Source organism: Triturus cristatus, chromosome 3_1, assembly GCF_964204655.1.
Source record: "Triturus cristatus chromosome 3_1, aTriCri1.1, whole genome shotgun sequence".
NCBI classification, from domain to species: domain Eukaryota; kingdom Metazoa; phylum Chordata; class Amphibia; order Caudata; family Salamandridae; genus Triturus; species Triturus cristatus.
Window position 1 is genome coordinate 44,357,292 of NC_140583.1, and position 18,358 is coordinate 44,375,649.

The window sequence follows — 18,358 nt, forward strand, 5'->3', positions numbered from 1 at the left end:
TGATAAGGCCTGCCATAGGGGTGACTGATAGGTTACTATGTGCCTTATAAGCCCCTACTATCTGGTATACTATGTACCTAGGGCATAGGTACCTCAGAGGCCTACCAGGGGCTGAAGCATGTATTATGCCACCCCTGGAAGGCACTCCAAAATGGCACCACTGGCCTGTTACTGCAGCCTGGGTAAGGTGGTGCATGCACCCCTTACCGTGGTATAGGCTACCTATATCACTACCATTGCAGACACATATAAAACCTATAAGTCACTCCTATGGCAGGCCGTAACAATCCTGAAGGGAGAGTGCTTGATTTTTATGTGAGCGGGTGCCCCTGCATGAGCAGAGCCCCTCTGCAGCATTCGGAGAACCTCTTCTGATGCTGTTTGTGGTGCAGCCTGACCATATACTCTTAAGTGCATTATAACCTCACGGTAAATGCTAACTTTGGACTGGCTGTCGTCAAACACTTTGCAATACTCACCAACCGCCAGTTCTGGCGGCGGGGTAGCATTCCACCCTTCTAGAGGGAGAGATAGGTTCACACTGGTCTACCCGGTAAAGACTTTCTACAGCCCTGGCATCACATAATGGATGCCACTGCCACAGACATGGGTCTGGCCTCCTGCTGCTGACCGAAACTCTAGCAGGGGAGGCCTGGACAATAGGTTTCCTGTCCCAGGGAGGTGTGACCAGGGAGGTGTGACCACCTCCCCAGACAGGCAGATGTGTATTGGGGCTGGGCGGGAGCACTATCTGGTGTTTTGAAGTCCTGCACTGGGGGCACACTTGGTGTCCCTGTGCATAGTCCAGTTCAAACTGGTTGCAGGGGCTACCTGCCCCTGCTCTGGCACGAAACTGGACAAAAGAAATGGGTGTAACCACCCCTCTTTCGAAATCCTCCCATAGGTGGGTCCCTAGGGTATGTCCAACCCCCAAACTTTGTATAAGTATGGGAACCCAGTCCTTGAGACTTCGGATTACCCTGGGAGAAACTCTGCAAAATATATCCTGGACCTTCGACGTTCTATTTCAAATAGAAGACTGAAGAAATCTCCCTTGGGGTAAAGGAGTGACTCCCCTGCTTGGCAGGCACCAAAGAAGCAACTGTCCGGTCTGCAACTCTGAAGCTCCCATCACCAGAGGTGAATTTCCATACTTCCCTGAGGCTACCCTGAGTCCACAGCAAAGTTGAGGCCCGTGGCTATCGTGGGTGATGTGGAACAGTGACCCCTGGACACCGTGATCTTTTGCCGATCCGTCATCTTCCTGGTCTTTCTCGAAGTTGTGCTTTGGGCTCTGAGTAGCCCCAGCCTTGTGCACCTTCTGCACCAAAGATCTCTGGCCTCCTCTCCACGAGTGACTCGTGGGCCAGTTTCAAGTGCAACTGCTTGAGGCTCCTTCACGATCGCTAGCCCATTGGCTAGTGGGTCCCCACGAAGGCAACTCCTCTTCTGATTGGGCTTTCCTGGTTGCTCCAGACATGCCCCGACTTACCCTCACTGGGTGTGTCCCCCAGACCTTGCTGGTCTGCACCGACGTCCTTTTTCTATTTCCACGTGACTTGGCGTTGCCATGGCTTGTTGGGTCCAATCTAGTCGCCGACACCGCAGCACTTGACAGACTTCGTGGGATAGCTCAAATCCAGCTCCTGGTTGTCTTTGACGCCTCCTGGACCTCGTGGCTGAAGAATCAAGTCACCAGTCAACTCACCTGAAGCACCCAACATCTGTGGGCATTGGACTATCGTGCCCCTGGTCACTGGTAGGTGACCCAGACTCTGTCCCCTCTGCTTTCAGGTTCCTTCCATCCTAGATCCGGGCTTAGATCTCTCCGGACACTTCTCCTCTTCAAGGCAGAAGCACTTCCTTGCCAGCTTCCATTGAAAACAGTGACGCGACACCAAAAGACACCTATACACCCGTCTTCCCTGGGTGAGGTAACTCGAGTACTCCGTGCTCCTGTGGGTGTTGGCCCTAGATACCTCTAAGTCCAAAAGGGTTTGCTCGTAGTCATCCTCTAAGTGTCCTTAAACTCTTAATTTCCAACCGCGACTTTCCCCATAGAAGATAAAGGCGATTCGCGGCTGTGTTCTCACACTGCACTTGTCCCCCGTGGGTCCCCTGTGTCACTACCTTGGGTGGTTCCTTGTGATCCAAGCACTTCCACAGGCTCTAGGCCTTGTGTCTAGCTAAGTCGTGGTTTTTATACCACTTTATTGGAATATGGTTTGGTACGCCCCTAGGGCCCAAACGTGTATTTGTGCTTTTACTGTTGAATACTGACTTGTTACTTAAGTACTTCGAACTCCAGCCTCATAAAGAGACTAGAGGGGTGTGTTTTATCTTCAATACATATATTTTAAATATATACCTGGTGTGGTTGTCCTTTCATTTGGTCATTAAAGAGATTATAGACTGGTAAAACAAGCTGCTTTACATTCCTTCAAGACTTAGCCTGAAGGCTGCTCTCCATAGCTACCACTAGGATAGCTTTCAATAAAGGTTGTCTTTAACCTATCACCATAAGGGGTTTGTTTGGACTGATACAAGGTGCCCACTATAACTAGTGCACAGCATATATCAGGCCAACTTCTCACATTGGTGTGCAGCGTGGGTGATTCCAGCTTGCTATTGTTTTACCAGATAATCTCAATTGAATTGATCAACTGAAAACCACTAAAGGTACCTTAGGTACATATAACATCAAGCTTAGTATACTGATGCTAACCAGACTGATGACAATGAACAGGATCTGGTGACCACAGCTCAACTGGATGAGGATGATGAGGAGGAGCCCGATGCCCCCCTCTTAGTCCCTCCAGGAATAGTTGAAAGTAGGGTTGGAAGGAATAGATCTCTCTCAAGGGAGTCTGTCCAGTCTATATCATCTGTAGGGACCTCTGTTTCTTCTCACAGAGGGAGGGAAAGCTCCCAGGAGAGGAGAGAGAGACTGCTGAAGTATGAGCAAGATAAGTTTCACCTCAGAAAGCAGCAGATGGCCCAAGATAGGGAAGCCCAAGAGCTCTACAGAGCCAGCAAAAAGGGGGGACTAGAGTCCCTTGGTGGCAGCAATTTCCCTAGAGATAGGGAGAGGTCTTATCACCATAGAAACCTAAGTAAGATTGTCCCTCCCTACCAGAGTGGGGATGACATCCACAAATGGATAACAGCCTTGGAGAGGGCCTGTAAAGTACAAAGGGTGCCCCAAGGGCAGTGGGCAGCAATATTATGGCACACCTTTGCAGACAAAGGTAGAGATAAGCTCCTCACTGTAAGAGAAGAGGATGCTGATGATTACCAGGTCTTGAAAAGTGCACTAATAGATGGATTTGGCCTAACCACTTAACAATACAGGTTAAAGTTCAGAGATACCCAAAAGGCACAAAATCAAGACTGGGTGGACTTTGATGACTGTGCTGCTAAGGCTCTGGAAGGTTGGTTATTGGGCAGTAAAGTGTGTGACTTCATAGGATTGTACAATCTGATAATGAGGGAGCAGATTCTTAATAACTGTCAAAATCAGCTGTTGCACCAGTACCTGGTAGACTCTGATCTGACCTCTCCCCCAGAATTGGGAAAGAAGGCAGACAAATGGGTCAGAACCAGGGTGAGGCAGAAGATACAGAACCAAGGTGGTGACCCAAAGAAGCAAGATTCTAAGAACTCTGACAAGGTTGGGGACAAGGGTAAAGACCAGAAGTCTTCACAAGGGCCCCAGAAATCTTCTTCAGGTGGGGATTCACAGTTCAACAAAGGGAAAGGCCAACAGAAACCATGGTGCATAGCCTGTAAGCAAAAGACACACTGGACCAGTGATTGCACCAAGTCCAAAGAGAATACTCCAGCCGCCACCAATGGCCCTAAGGCACCTGCTTCCCCTAGTGCACTTACAATTGGTGGTGGGAATACACAGGCCAAGGGATTAGTAGGGTTGACCTGGGTACTGAGTTGGGCTCTGCCTAGTCAGAGAAACCACTCAGGCTGTTCTTGTCTGTGATGGGGGCATGGATATGACCCCCTCTGAGAGTCCCAGTAACTTGGGCACGTACAGGCAACAGCATTTAATCAATGGAGTACAGGCTTTGGCATTCAGGGACACAGTAGCAAGTGTCACTATGGTGACAAAAGATCTTGTGGATCCTGGGCAGATTATACTTGGTGAAATGTACCAAGTGACCAATGCTAGCAATGTCAGAACAGACCATTCTCTGGCAGTTGTTAACTTCTCCTGGGGAGGGGTAACTGGCCTTAAGAAGGTTGTGGTGAGTGCAGACCTACCAGTCGAATGCTTGCTTGGCAATAATCTAGAGACTTCAGCGTGGGCAGAAGAAGAGCTCAGGACTCATGCAGAATTGCTGGGCATCCCTGCAGATGTGTTTGCTGTGACCAGGTCACAGGCCAAAATGTCTGAAGCTGAACAGGCCTTGGATTCTGGAATAATGGACCAAGTGCCATCCAAGAGGAGAAGCAGAAGGGTTAAGGCAGAGCCTTCCCCCCTGACTCAGATGGAGGATCAGTCTCTTGAGGGAGATGATCACAGTCCCGAGGAAGGAACTGTCCCAGAGGAGCTTGAGCCTGATCAGGTTGAGTTCCTGGGGACAGGGGGCCCTTCCAGGGCAGATCTGAGCCAGGAGCAGCAGAGCTGCCCCTCTCTTGAACCCCTCAGACAGCAAGCTACTGCTGAGGCTGCTGGGAGTGCTAGTGGTACCCATAAGGTGTATTGGGATGATGGACACCTGTACTCAGAGTGTAGAGACCCCAAGCCTGGTGCCACCAGGAGGTTGGTTATACCTCTGAAGTTCAGGGGCTTCCTAGTGACTCTCTCCCATGATATCTGTTAGACCTGGCACCTTGGCGTGAGTTTCCCTTCCACTTTTTGATGGTGTGCCTCGATTGTTTTGCTGGTGTTGTCCGCTCAGGGCACTGCGCCACGGCTAATCCGTGCCGCAGTGCAAGTGCTCCCTAGGTAAAGTGTACCTGTAACTGATGTTCATGATTGGTTTATTGGATTCACTGTCAGTCCCCAGTAAAGTGCACCAGGGGTGCCAGGGCTTGTGAATGCCAATGCTGCTGGTGGGCTTGCAGCGCTGGTTGCGCCACCCACAGAAAGCGGCCTTGTAAAAATGTGTCTAGGGTCTGCCACCGCAGACCCTGTGCGCGGTCTGGGACCGTCGCGCTGACTGCGCAAGTGCCCCCACTTGCCAGTCCCTAAACCTTCCCTTACCTACATATTAGCCACCCCTCTGGTAGGCCCACGGGCAGGGTGCATTGTAGGCATAAGGTAGGACATGCCCTGATGTGTGTGGCATGTCTTAGTAGTGAATTACAGCCATTTTCGTTCTTCACTATTGAAGGCTACCTGCTCTCCATAGGCCAGAATGGGCTGCTGGGATCACGCCAACGCTGTGACCCCAGTGGACCCAGAGAGCATGGTAGAGTGTCAAGTTTAGTATGCCTGAACTCAGAATAATAAAATACTTCTTGTAGTCAAGTTTATTTTAATATCCTGGGTTTGTAAATACTACTTTTAGAAAGTTAGTATTTACTGACCTGACCATCTCAGTCCGCCTCTGCTGTATGTGTGTGTGTTCTGCCTAGCAACAGTAAGGAGCAGGGTGGGGGGATCCCCAGAGACAGGTTGGCTGCCAGGTGGTGGGTAGAAAGGTGACACCTGGATGGGTGGGAGGAGTACACCTTGACTCTTGAATAGACCTGTGCTCTGCCACCACAAAGCCGGCGCCACCCCCTGTGGGGCGGCTGATGTCTCTGCCCTGCTGCTGAAAGGAAAGAGCAGAGTCACCATAACAAAGTGCTCCAGAACTGGACTGAGCCAGGCCCAGGCCCCCTGGCGCTAAAGAACAAAAGAATCATGGTATAAAAGTAGGAGCCTGGCTCCTAAGAAATCAGAATCCTGTTTACCACAAAGAACCTCTGCCCGACTAGAAGGAGAAGAAGACGCTGGAGGAGCTGGCCTGCTGCTTGCCTTGCTGAGAAAGGAGAGGAAGAGACTTACTGAAAAGACTTTGCTACTTTGTGCTTGAACATTCTCCAAGGGCTTGATCTGAGCTTGGCCCCTGAACTGAACCCCAGGACCAGTGGGTTCTCTGTGCTTTTGCTCGTCCTCCAATTCGAGCCGTGTGTGCATCCCGCTGGAAAGAGACTGCGCCCCTCATCGCCCCTCCTAGGGCCGTGACACTCAGAAGCTTGCCTGCCTCAAACCCGTGAGAGCCCCGCTCCGTCCAGAGCCGCTCTCTGTCCCCGGGCCAGGCCGCCTGCATCCCTGTCACCGCCTGCTACTGGAGCGCGCTGACCGCGCTATCACCCCTCCCGCCGGAGGCCGTCCGACGACTGTGATCAACGCCGGGTCATCCAGCTGCACTGACCGTGCCCTGCGACCCCGCTTCGCTATCCCCGGACATCTCAGGCCGCGCCGCCCCCGCTGTGGAGACCCTCCGGCACCGCCGTGCTAAAGGGTCGCTGGCCGCGCCTGCCTACTTGCCCACACCTGCTGATTGAGGACCCAAGAACACTTCCCAAGCTGAGAGTCGCACCGACCTGTGCCGACTCTCCACATCACGAAAGAAGTTCCAGTATCGGGCTCGGGGCCCGCAACGCCTTATTTCCCCGTTCGCAGGAGCCGATCTCTGTGAGTACTGGAACCCCAAGTAACATTTGCAAGAGACTACAAGGTCTCCATTTGAAACTACGAACAAAGAACATTTGCCTGCTTTACAACCTGGTGGCATAGCGAAAACGTTATTGGTCTTGTGATAAGTCTGCTGAGATATATATACCTATTTTTACATAAAGAAGCGTATTTTTATATATATCCAAGTCTGGTGTCCGTTTCTGGGGGGATTGATGTATTTACTGTGTGTATGATTGTAAGTGCTTAACCAACAACGCCTGAGGAATCGCCTTGGCTGCTCACGCCACGCACCTAGAGGGTGAGCAAGGGTCATTCGCGAGGGGTTATCCTGCGCCCTGACGTGGAGGAGAGGGTTCCTGCTTGACACAAGGGCAACCTTGCGCCAACCAGAGACTCCTGCCTCTAACATTGTTGGCAGCGGGTGGGATTTCGGATTTGCACTTGTAATTTACGTACAGTGAATTATTAATCACCAGATAGTGAGAGCAGACCAAATAACGCAGCCACAGGTTTTTATTTTTGGAACTTTGTTGAGACATCTGCCATTACTGCAACCATGCCTAGCTCACTCCCCGCTGGGAGAGCACTCTCTGTGATTTCTGGAATAGATGAGGTGGATTGGGAGAGACTGGAAGGCTACTCGATGGAGCAATTGAAAGGCTACAGTGTAAAATTCAGAGTCCCCCATGCTGGATTCAAGAGGAAGAACCAGTACACCAAGGCGTTGAGAACCTGGAAGGAGTCACGAGACCCACGGAATGTGGGGGACATCGTTCCACCCGACAACCTTGAGGAGCCCAGCAGAGTCCGGTCGCCAGAGGAGCTGGCAGACAGGGCAGCAGACAGGGCGCATGCAATGGAGATGGCAAAGTTGGCAGGACAAATGGAAATGGAAAAGCAGAAGTTGGCCCTGGAGGCACAACAACGCCAAATGGAGCATGATATAAGATTGAAGGAGTTGGAGCTGAAGGCGAAAAGTTTGGATACCGCTCCTTCTGGTGGCAGCACTCCACTGGTGCAGGTAGAGTCCAAGGTGTACATCCCCAAAGATGTAGTAAAGGAGTATTTTAGAAAGGATGACATAGGGCAGTGGTTTAGAGCCTACGAGGTGGCCATGTCTTCACACCGGGTCCCTGAGAAAGACTGGGGAGCGGGGTTGTGGGGAAGGTTCCTTGCTGAAGGGCGGGACACACTGTTAGATTTGCCCTTAGATCTCCAAGCCTCATACCCCCATATGAAGGAAGCTTTAATGACAAGGTATGGGTTAACTCCTGAGCTATATAGACAGAGGTTCAGGGAGACTAAGAAGATCCCTGAGAGTACGTATGTGGAGTATGTGACCTTTTTCTGCAGAGCGCTGGATGGTTGGGTGAAGGGTAGCAAAGTGAATGATTATCAAGGGCTGCTTGATTTAATTGCATGGGAGCACTTGTCCAGTCAATGTTTTCCTGAGCTACGCCAGCACCTAATTGATAGCAAGCTGTCCAACCCGAGGAAGCTTGCTGAGGAGGCGGACCGCTGGCTCAGCACCAGGGTCCACAAGGGTCAAGTGGGAGACTCCGCCAAAGGTGGGCAGGGTCCCCAGCAGAAGAGTGGGGGGGACAGGGGTAAACAGAAGGGGTTCCAAAAAGGCCCCCAAAGTAATTCCCAAGGGAACCAGCAGAAGGGTTCTCAGCCTCCCCCACCCCCGCAGCAGAACGGGGCCCCGACAGGTAGACCTGTTCCAAAGGGGCCCTTCAATTGTTATAGGTGTGGTGACCCGGGTCACATTGCCTCTGATCCTAAGTGTCGCCTGTTTGGTAAGACCGCACCCACTGGTGCTCCACCCCGGCAAGTAGCTAGTGTTAACTTTGGGGAGGAGGTAGCAGTCCAGGAGGGTGGGGGTCCCGGGCAGATGACCCTAGTCTCGCTAGGAGACAGTGAGATGGTCCCTGAAACCTACTTACCCTCTAACACTAAGAAATATGGGCAAGTAGTGACCATCAATGGAAAGAAGGTTGAGGCTCTTAGAGATACAGGAGCCAGCGTGACCTCGGTGAGGCAACACCTGGTGTCTCAAGAGCAGATTGTACCCAATGCCTACTGTAGGGTTGTCAATGCTGACAACATAGAGAGTCGTTGTCCAATGGCTTAAGTTCCCTTTGAGTGGGGGGAGGTCTCTGGTACTCTACAAGTCGCTGTGAGAACTGACATGCCTGTAGACTGTCTGCTAGGGAACGACCTGGAGAGCTCCCCTTGGGAAAAGGTGGAGAAGACCACGCATCTGAGGATGGTGGGTCTACCCGACTGGGCGTGCGTGACCACCCGGTCCATGGCAGCCAGTAGGGGTGTTGAGAGGGTCCTGGAGCCTGAGGGAGAGGTCCAGGAACCGGCCTTAGGGAGAAGGCGCAGGAGGCGCGGGAAGCCGGCCCCCGAAGTTCCCACGGCCCAGGAGGAAGCAGACCCGGAGGGGGATGCTCTGGAGCCTACCGGGGAACAGATTGCCGAACTGGGAGACTTGCCTGAGCTGACCCATTGGCAGCAAGAAGGAGGTCCCTCCAGGGAGGAATTCTGCAGGGAGCAGAAAGAATGCCCTTCTCTCGTGGGTATGCGGCAGCAGGCTGCAGACCAGGCCAATGGTGTTCAGGCCAAAACACACTACGTGTACTGGGAGAGTGACCTCCTGTATTCCGAGCCTAAGGCTGCTGAACCTGGGTCAGCCCGTGTGCTGGTGGTACCCCAGAAGTTCAGAACCTTCCTACTGGGGCTGGCTCACGATGTGCCGTTAGCACGACATTTGGGGATGGACAAGACCTATGACAGGCTTGTCACCCACTTTTACTGGCCCCAAATGCATAAGAATTCAGATTCCTACTGCAGAACCTGTCAGACTTGCCAGGCAAGTGGTAAGAGCGGAGGGAAGCATAAGGCTCCTCTGCAACCTTTCCCTGTGGTCGGTACGCCATTCCAACGAGTGGGTATTGATATTGTGGGGCCTCTGGACCCCAAGACAGCCCTGGGCAACAGGTTCATCCTGGTCTTGGTGGACCATGCCACCCGGTACCCTGAAGCCATCCCTCTGAGGACAGTGACGGCCCCCGTGGTGGGACGGGCACTGATGGGAATTTTCTCCCGAGTGGGATTCCCTCTAGAGGTGGTGAGCGACAGGGGGACCAATTTCATATCCACATATATGAAATCCCTGTGGAAGGAGTGTGGGGTAACTTACAAGTTCACCACTCCTTACCACCCCCAAGGAAATGGGTTGGTTGAGAGATTCAACCGAACCCTCAAAGGCATGATCATGGGCCTGGACGGTCCAATGAGGCGTAAGTGGGACGTCCTCTTGCCATGCCTGCTCTTCGCTTACCGAGAAGTGCCACAGAAGTCTCTAGGATTCAGCCCCTTTGAGCTTCTGTATGGTCACCCGGTAAGAGGACCTCTGAGTTTGGTAAAGGAAGGCTGGGAGCAATCTCCCAGGAAACCTCCCCAGAATGTATACAGTTACATGCTGGCCTTCCGAAACCAGACTCGGAGTTTCAGACAACTTGCTGAGGCAAATCTGGAAGCCAGCCAGGAGGAGATGAAGCGGTGGTACGACCGGAATGCCACTCTGGTAGAGCTTCAACCTGGACAAAAGGTGTGGGTCTTGGCCCCAGTGGAGCCTTGTGCACTTCAGGATAAGTGGACAGGTCCATTTGAGGTTGTGGAGCGCAAAAGTCCTATCACCTACTTGGTGGACATGCGGTCTCCCAGGAACCCTTTGAGGGTCCTACATGTTAACCGCCTTAAGCCCCACTTAGAGAGGACCGAAGTGGGCATGCTGCTGGCCACTGATGATGGAATGGAAGAGGAGACCGAGCCTCTTCCTGACCTCTTAGTGGCCTCTGAGAAAGATGGGTCAGTGGATGGAGTTAACCTCTCACCCACCCTGACGCCCGAACAACAGGAAGATTGCCGCCACTTGCTGGGGCAGTTTCCCGATAGATTCTCCCTGGTTCCTGGTGTCACAGATTGGTGCGTCCATGATGTGGACACAGGAGACAGCTTACCTGTGAAGCACAAGGCTTACAGGGTAACTGACAGGGTCAGAGCTTGCATTAAGGAGGAGGTCTCCAAAATGCTTGCGCTAGGGGTGGTTGAGTCCTCCAGCAGTCCTTGGTCCAGCCCCGTGGTCTTGGTCCCCAAAGCTGCTGCGCCGGGAGCCACACCTGAACTCCGGTTCTGTGTGGACTACAGAGGACTCAATTCAGTAACGAAGACTGACGCGCACCCCATCCCCAGAGCTGATGAGCTCATTGATCGGCTGGGGGCTGCCCGGTTCCTCAGCACGTTTGATTTAACGTCTGGGTACTGGCAGATCGCCTTGACCGATGGGGCCAAAGAGAGGTCAGCATTCTCTACTCCAGATGGGCACTTCCAGTTCCGAGTCATGCCATTTGGAATGAAGAATGCCCCTGCCACCTTTCAGAGGTTGGTCAACCAGGTACTGGTTGGGCTGGATGCGTTCAGTGCCGCCTACCTGGATGACATCGCAGTGTTCAGTGCCACCTGGCCCGAACACCTGCGCCACCTCTGGGAAGTGTTGATGGCTCTGCGCCGAGCAGGCCTCACGATCAAGGCAAGCAAGTGCCAGATCGGGCAGGGTTCCGTGGTGTACTTGGGACACCAAGTGGGGAGTGGCAAGGTGGCACCCTTGCAACCCAAAATTGAGACCATCCTGGCTTGGGAACCCCCCAAGACGCAGACCGCAGTGAGGGCCTTCCTGGGGCTCACTGGGTACTACAGGAGGTTTGTCAAGGGCTATGGAACGATTGTTGCCCCCTTGACAGAGCTGACTTCCAAGAAGCAGCCCAGGAACGTGATTTGGACTGACACCTGTCAGAAAGCTTTCGACACCCTGAAGACTGCCATGTGCACGGCGCCCGTGCTCTTGGCCCCTGACTTCTCCAAGGAATTCCTAGTACAGACAGACGCTTCAGAGCATGGTGTAGGGGCTGTTCTCTCACAGATGACTGAGGAGGGCTGGGACCAACCCGTAGCCTTCATCAGTAGGAGGTTACTTCCACGGGAAAGTAGGTGGAGTGCAATTGAGCGAGAAGCATTTGCTGTGGTCTGGGCGCTGAAGAAGCTAAGACCCTACTTGTTTGGGTCTCACTTCCGGGTTCAGACGGACCACAGGCCCCTCAGATGGTTGATGCAAATGAGGGGTGAGAACCCGAAGCTGTTGAGGTGGTCCATCTCCCTACAGGGTATGGACTTTACGGTGGAACACCGTCCTGGTACCGATCACGCCAACGCTGACGGTCTGTCCAGGTATTTCCGCCTTAGTGACGAGGAACCCCCTGGGCAAGGGTAGTTCTCCCCACATTTCAGCTGGAGGGGACACGTGTTAGACCTGGCACCTTGGCGTGAGTTTCCCTTCCACTTTTTGATGGTGTGCCTCGATTGTTTTGCTGGTGTTGTCCGCTCAGGGCACTGCGCCACGGCTAATCCGTGCCGCAGTGCAAGTGCTCCCTAGGTAAAGTGTACCTGTAACTGATGTTCATGATTGGTTTATTGGATTCACTGTCAGTCCCCAGTAAAGTGCACCAGGGGTGCCAGGGCTTGTGAATGCCAATGCTGCTGGTGGGCTTGCAGCGCTGGTTGCGCCACCCACAGAAAGCGGCCTTGTAAAAATGTGTCTAGGGTCTGCCACCGCAGACCCTGTGCGCGGTCTGGGACCGTCGCGCTGACTGCGCAAGTGCCCCCACTTGCCAGTCCCTAAACCTTCCCTTACCTACATATTAGCCACCCCTCTGGTAGGCCCACGGGCAGGGTGCATTGTAGGCATAAGGTAGGACATGCCCTGATGTGTGTGGCATGTCTTAGTAGTGAATTACAGCCATTTTCGTTCTTCACTATTGAAGGCTACCTGCTCTCCATAGGCCAGAATGGGCTGCTGGGATCACGCCAACGCTGTGACCCCAGTGGACCCAGAGAGCATGGTAGAGTGTCAAGTTTAGTATGCCTGAACTCAGAATAATAAAATACTTCTTGTAGTCAAGTTTATTTTAATATCCTGGGTTTGTAAATACTACTTTTAGAAAGTTAGTATTTACTGACCTGACCATCTCAGTCCGCCTCTGCTGTATGTGTGTGTGTTCTGCCTAGCAACAGTAAGGAGCAGGGTGGGGGGATCCCCAGAGACAGGTTGGCTGCCAGGTGGTGGGTAGAAAGGTGACACCTGGATGGGTGGGAGGAGTACACCTTGACTCTTGAATAGACCTGTGCTCTGCCACCACAAAGCCGGCGCCACCCCCTGTGGGGCGGCTGATGTCTCTATCCCTGCTGCTGAAAGGAAAGAGCAGAGTCACCATAACAAAGTGCTCCAGAACTGGACTGAGCCAGGCCCAGGCCCCCTGGCGCTAAAGAACAAAAGAATCATGGTATAAAAGTAGGAGCCTGGCTCCTAAGAAATCAGAATCCTGTTTACCACAAAGAACCTCTGCCCGACTAGAAGGAGAAGAAGACGCTGGAGGAGCTGTCCTGCTGCTTGCCTTGCTGAGAAAGGAGAGGAAGAGACTTACTGAAAAGACTTTGCTACTTTGTGCTTGAACATTCTCCAAGGGCTTGATCTGAGCTTGCCCCCTGAACTGAACCCCAGGACCAGTGGGTTCTCTGTGCTTTTGCTCGTCCTCCAATTCGAGCCGTGTGTGCATCCCGCTGGAAAGAGACTGCGCCCCTCATTGCCCCTCCTAGGGCCGTGACACTCAGAAGCTTGCCTGCCTCAAACCCGTGAGAGCCCCGCTCCGTCCAGAGCCGCTCTCTGTCCGCGGGCCAGGCCGCCTGCATCCCTGTCACCGCCTGCTACTGGAGCGCGCTGACCGCGCTATCACCCCTCCCGCCGGAGGCCGTCCGACGACTGTGATCTACGCCGGGTCATCCAGCTGCACTGACCGTGCCCTGCGACCCCGCTTCGCTATCCCCGGACATCTCAGGCCGCGCCGCCCCCGCTGTGGAGACCCTCCGGCACCGCCGTGCTAAAGGGTCGCTGGCCGCGCCTGCCTACTTGCCCACACCTGCTGATTGAGGACCCAAGAACACTTCCCAAGCTGAGAGTCGCACCGACCTGTGCTGACTCTCCACATCACGAAAGAAGTTCCAGTATCGGGCTCGGGGCCCGCAACGCCTTATTTCCCCGTTCGCAGGAGCCGATCTCTGTGAGTACTGGAACCCCAAGTAACATTTGCAAGAGACTACAAGGTCTCCATTTGAAACTACGAACAAAGAACATTTGCCTGCTTTACAACCTGGTGGCATAGCGAAAACGTTATTGGTCTTGTGATAAGTCTGCTGAGATATATATACCTATTTTTACATAAAGAAGCGTATTTTTATATATATCCAAGTCTGGTGTCCGTTTCTGGGGGGATTGATGTATTTACTGTGTGTATGATTGTAAGTGCTTAACCAACAACGCCTGAGGAATCGCCTTGGCTGCTCACGCCACGCACCTAGAGGGTGAGCAAGGGTCATTCACGAGGGGTTATCCTGCGCCCTGACGTGGAGGAGAGGGTTCCTGCTTGACACAAGGGCAACCTTGCGCCAACCAGAGACTCCCGCCTCTAACAATATCCCTTTAGTAGGTCACCTGGGCCAGAACAAGACTTGGGACAGACTTGTCCCTCACTTTCACTGGCCCCATATGTCTGAAGACACAAAGGAGTTTTGTCGCTCCGGTGTAACCTACCAAGCCAGTGGCAAAGCAGGTGGCACTACAAAGGCCCCCCTAATACCACTACCTGTGGTGGGGTGCCCTTAGAAAGGGTGAGGATTGACATTGTTGGTCCCATGGATCCCCAAACAGCATCTGGGCACAGATTTATCCTGGTGATAGTGGATCATGCTAGCAGGTACCCAGAAGCTTTTCCCCTTAGGATCACTACAGCACCTGGGGTGGCAAGAGCCCTGCTGGGAATTTTCTCAAGAGTGGGTTTTCCTAAGGAGGTGTTATCAGACAGAGGTACCACATTCATGTCTGGTTACTTAAGGGCAATGTGGATTGACTTACAAATTCACCACACCCTATCACCCACAATGCAGTGGTTTAGTTGAAAGGTTCAACAAAACCTTAAAGGGCATGATTAAAGGGCTCCCAGAAAAGCTTAGGCGAAGATGGTACATTCTCTTGCCCTGCCTTTTGTTTGCATACAGGGAGGTGCCACGAAAGGGGGTTGGCTACAACCCCTTTGAACTTTTGTTTGGTCATCCTGTCAGGGGTCTATTGTGTTTAGTAAAGGAAGGGTGGGAGTTACCGCTCAAGCCCCCAAAGCAAGACATAGTGGACTATGTACTTGGTCTCCGCTCCAGGATGGCTGAGTACATGAAAAAGGCAACTAAAAACCTTGAGGCTAGCCAGGAACTGCAAAAAGCCTGGCATGACCAAAAGGCTGTACTGACTGTTTATCAGCCAGGACAGAAAGTGTGGGTGTTGGAGCCTGTGGCCCCAGCAGCTCTCCAAGACAAATGGAGTGGATCCCACACTATTGTTGAACAGAATGGAGAGGTTACTTACTTAGTAGACCTAGGAACTTCCAGGAGTCCCCACAGGGTTCTCCATGTCAACAGGCTAAAGCCATAGCTAGACAGGGCTGACATGGGCTTGTTCATGGCTACTAATGAGGGACAGGAAGAAGAGAGTGACCCACTCCCTGACCTCCTCTCACAGAACTCTGATGATGGGTCAGTTGATGGTGTGGCCTTGGCAGGCAGCATCACTGCCCAGCAGCAAACTGATTGTAGACAGCTGCTCAATCAGTTCAGAAACATGTTTTCTCTGACTCCAAGTCAGACTACCTGGTGCACTCATAAAGTGGACACTGGGGACAGTCTGCCTATTAAAAATAAGATTTATAGGCAACCTGACCATGTCAGGGACTGTATCAGGACAGAAGTCCAGACAATGTTGGATTTGGGAGTTATTGAACCCTCAGATAGCCCTTGGGCTAGTCCGGTGGTCCTTGTGCCAAAACCTCACACCAGTGGTGGGAAAAGAGAGATGAGGTTTTGTGTGGACTACAGGGGTCTCAATGCAGTCACTAGGACTGATGTCCATCCAATTCCAAGGGCAGATGAGCTTATAGATACTTTGGCCTCAGCCAAGTACCTTAGCACATTTTACTTGACAGCTGGCTATTGGCAGATCAGACTAGCTGATGATGCAAAGCCAAAAACAGAATTTTCAACCCCAAGTGGGCACTACCAATTTGTGGTGATGCCCTTTGGTTTGAAGACTGCACCTGCAACTTTCCAAAGGTTGGTGAATACAGTTCTCACAGGTCTGGAAACCTACAGTGCAGCTTATCTAGATGATATTGCCATCTTTAGCTCTACCTGGGAGAATCACCTGGTCCACCTAAGGAATATTTTGGAGGCCCTGCAAAAGGCAGGCCTCACTATCAAGGCCACCAAGTGTCAGATAAGGCAGATTATCCTGGACGAAATTCTGAAACATATATCCTGGACCTTCAACGTTCTATTTCAACTAGTAGACTGAAGAAAACTCCCTAGGGATCAAGGAGGGACTCTCCTGCTTGGCAGGCACCAAAGAAGCAACTGACCGTTCTTCAACTCTGAAGGTCCTACCAGATGCCAAAGTCTTTGCATCACCAGAGGTGGATTTCCAGACTTCGCTGAGGCTACCCTGAGTCCACAGCAAAGCTGAGGCCCGTGGCTAGCGTGGGTGATGTGGAACCATGACCCCTGGACACCGTGATCTTTTGCCGATCCATCATCTTCCTGGTCTTCCTCGAAGTTGTGCTTTGGGCTCTGAGTAGCCCCAGCCTTGTGCACCTCCTGCACCAAAGATCTCTGGCCTCCTCTCCACGAGTGACTTGTGGGCCAGTTTCAAGTATGACTGCTTGAGGCTCCTTCAAGATCGCTAGCCCATTGGCTAGTGGGTCCCCATGAAGGTAACTCCTCCTCTGGTTGGGCTTTCCTGGTTGCTCCAGATGTGCCCCAACTTACCCCCGCTGGATGAGTCCCCCAGACCTTGCTGGTCTGCACCGACGTCCTTTTTCTATTTCCACATGACTTGCCGTTGCCAAGGCTTGATGGGTCCAATCTGGTCGCCAACACCGCAGCACTCGACAGACTTTGTGAGACAACTCGAATCCAGCTCCTGGTTGTCATCGACACCTCCTGGACCTCGTGGCTGAAGAATCAAGACACCCATCAACTCACGTGAAGCACCCGACATCTGTAGGCATTGGACTATCATGCCCCTGGTCACTGGTAAGTGACCCAGACTCTGTCCCCTCTGCTTTCAGGTTCCTTCCATCCTAGATCCAGGCTTGTATCTCTCCAAACACTTCTCCTCTTCACGGCAACAGCACTTCCTTGCCAGCTTCCATTGAAAACAGCTACGCAAACCGACACCAAAAGACACCTATGCACCCGGCTTCCCTGGGTGAGGTAACTCGAGTACTCCGGTGCTCCCATGGGTGTTGTTCCTAACACCTCTAAGTCCAAAAGGGTTCACTCGTAGTCATCCTCTAACTGTCCTTAAACTCTTAATTTCAAACCCCGACTTTTCCCATAGAAGTTAACGGTGATTCGCGGCTGTGTTCTCACACTGCACGTGTCCCCCGTGGGTCCCCTGTGTCACTACCTTGGGTGGTTCCTTGTGGTCCAAACACTTCTACAGGCTCTAGGCCTTGTGTCTAGCTAAGTCGTGGTTCTTATACCACTTTATTGGTATATGGTTTGGTACGCCCCCAGGGCCCAAACGCGTATTTGTCCTTTTACTGTTAAATACTTACTTGTAACCTAAGTACTTCGAACTCCAGCCTCATAAAGAGACTAGAGGGGTGTGTTTTATCTTAAATACATATATTTTGAATATATTCCTGGTGTTGTTGTCCTTTCATTTGGTCATTCAAGAGATTATAGACTGGTAAAACAAGCTGCTTTACATTCCTTCAAGACTTCGCCTGAAGGCTGCTCTCCATAGCTACCACTAGGATAGTTTTCAATAAAGGTTGTCTTTAACCTATCACCATAAGGGGTTTGTTTGGACTGATACAAGGTGCCCACTATAACTAGTGGACAGCATATATCAGGCCAACTTCTCACACACCACCTTACCCAGGCTGCAGTAGCAGACCTGTGATGTCATTTTGCATGGCTTTCCAGGGGTGGCACAATACATGCTTCAGCCCCTGGTAGGCCTCTGGGGTACCTATGCCCTAGGTACATAGTATACCATATACTAGGGACTCACTAGGGTACCCCAGAATCCAATCTGGAGTGTACCTAAAGTACATGCTTTCAATTTAGAGAGGAAGCAACTAGGCTGAGGCCCTGAATAGCAGGGTCCCAGCCAGACTAGCGTCGAAAAACTGTGAAACACCAGTAAAAAGTGGAGGTAAACATGTGAAGCAGATCCTACTCTCCTACAGAGAGGTGCAGAAAAAGAAAGAAAGGTGCACAAATAAGCAAGAGAAATGCAGAAATAGGCAAGAGATGTGCAGAGAGAAGCAGGAGAATGCAGAAAAAAACAACAGTGGTGCAGAAAGAGGCAAGAGAAGTGCAGAAAGAGGCAAGTGAGGTGTAGAAAGAGGGAAGAGGGGTGCAGAAAGAGTAAAGAGGGGTGCAGAAAGAGGCAACAGAAGAGCACAAAAAAGGAACAGTGGTGCAGAAGGAGGTAAGAGAACTGCAGGAAGAGGCCAGAAAGCTGTACAAACAGGCAAA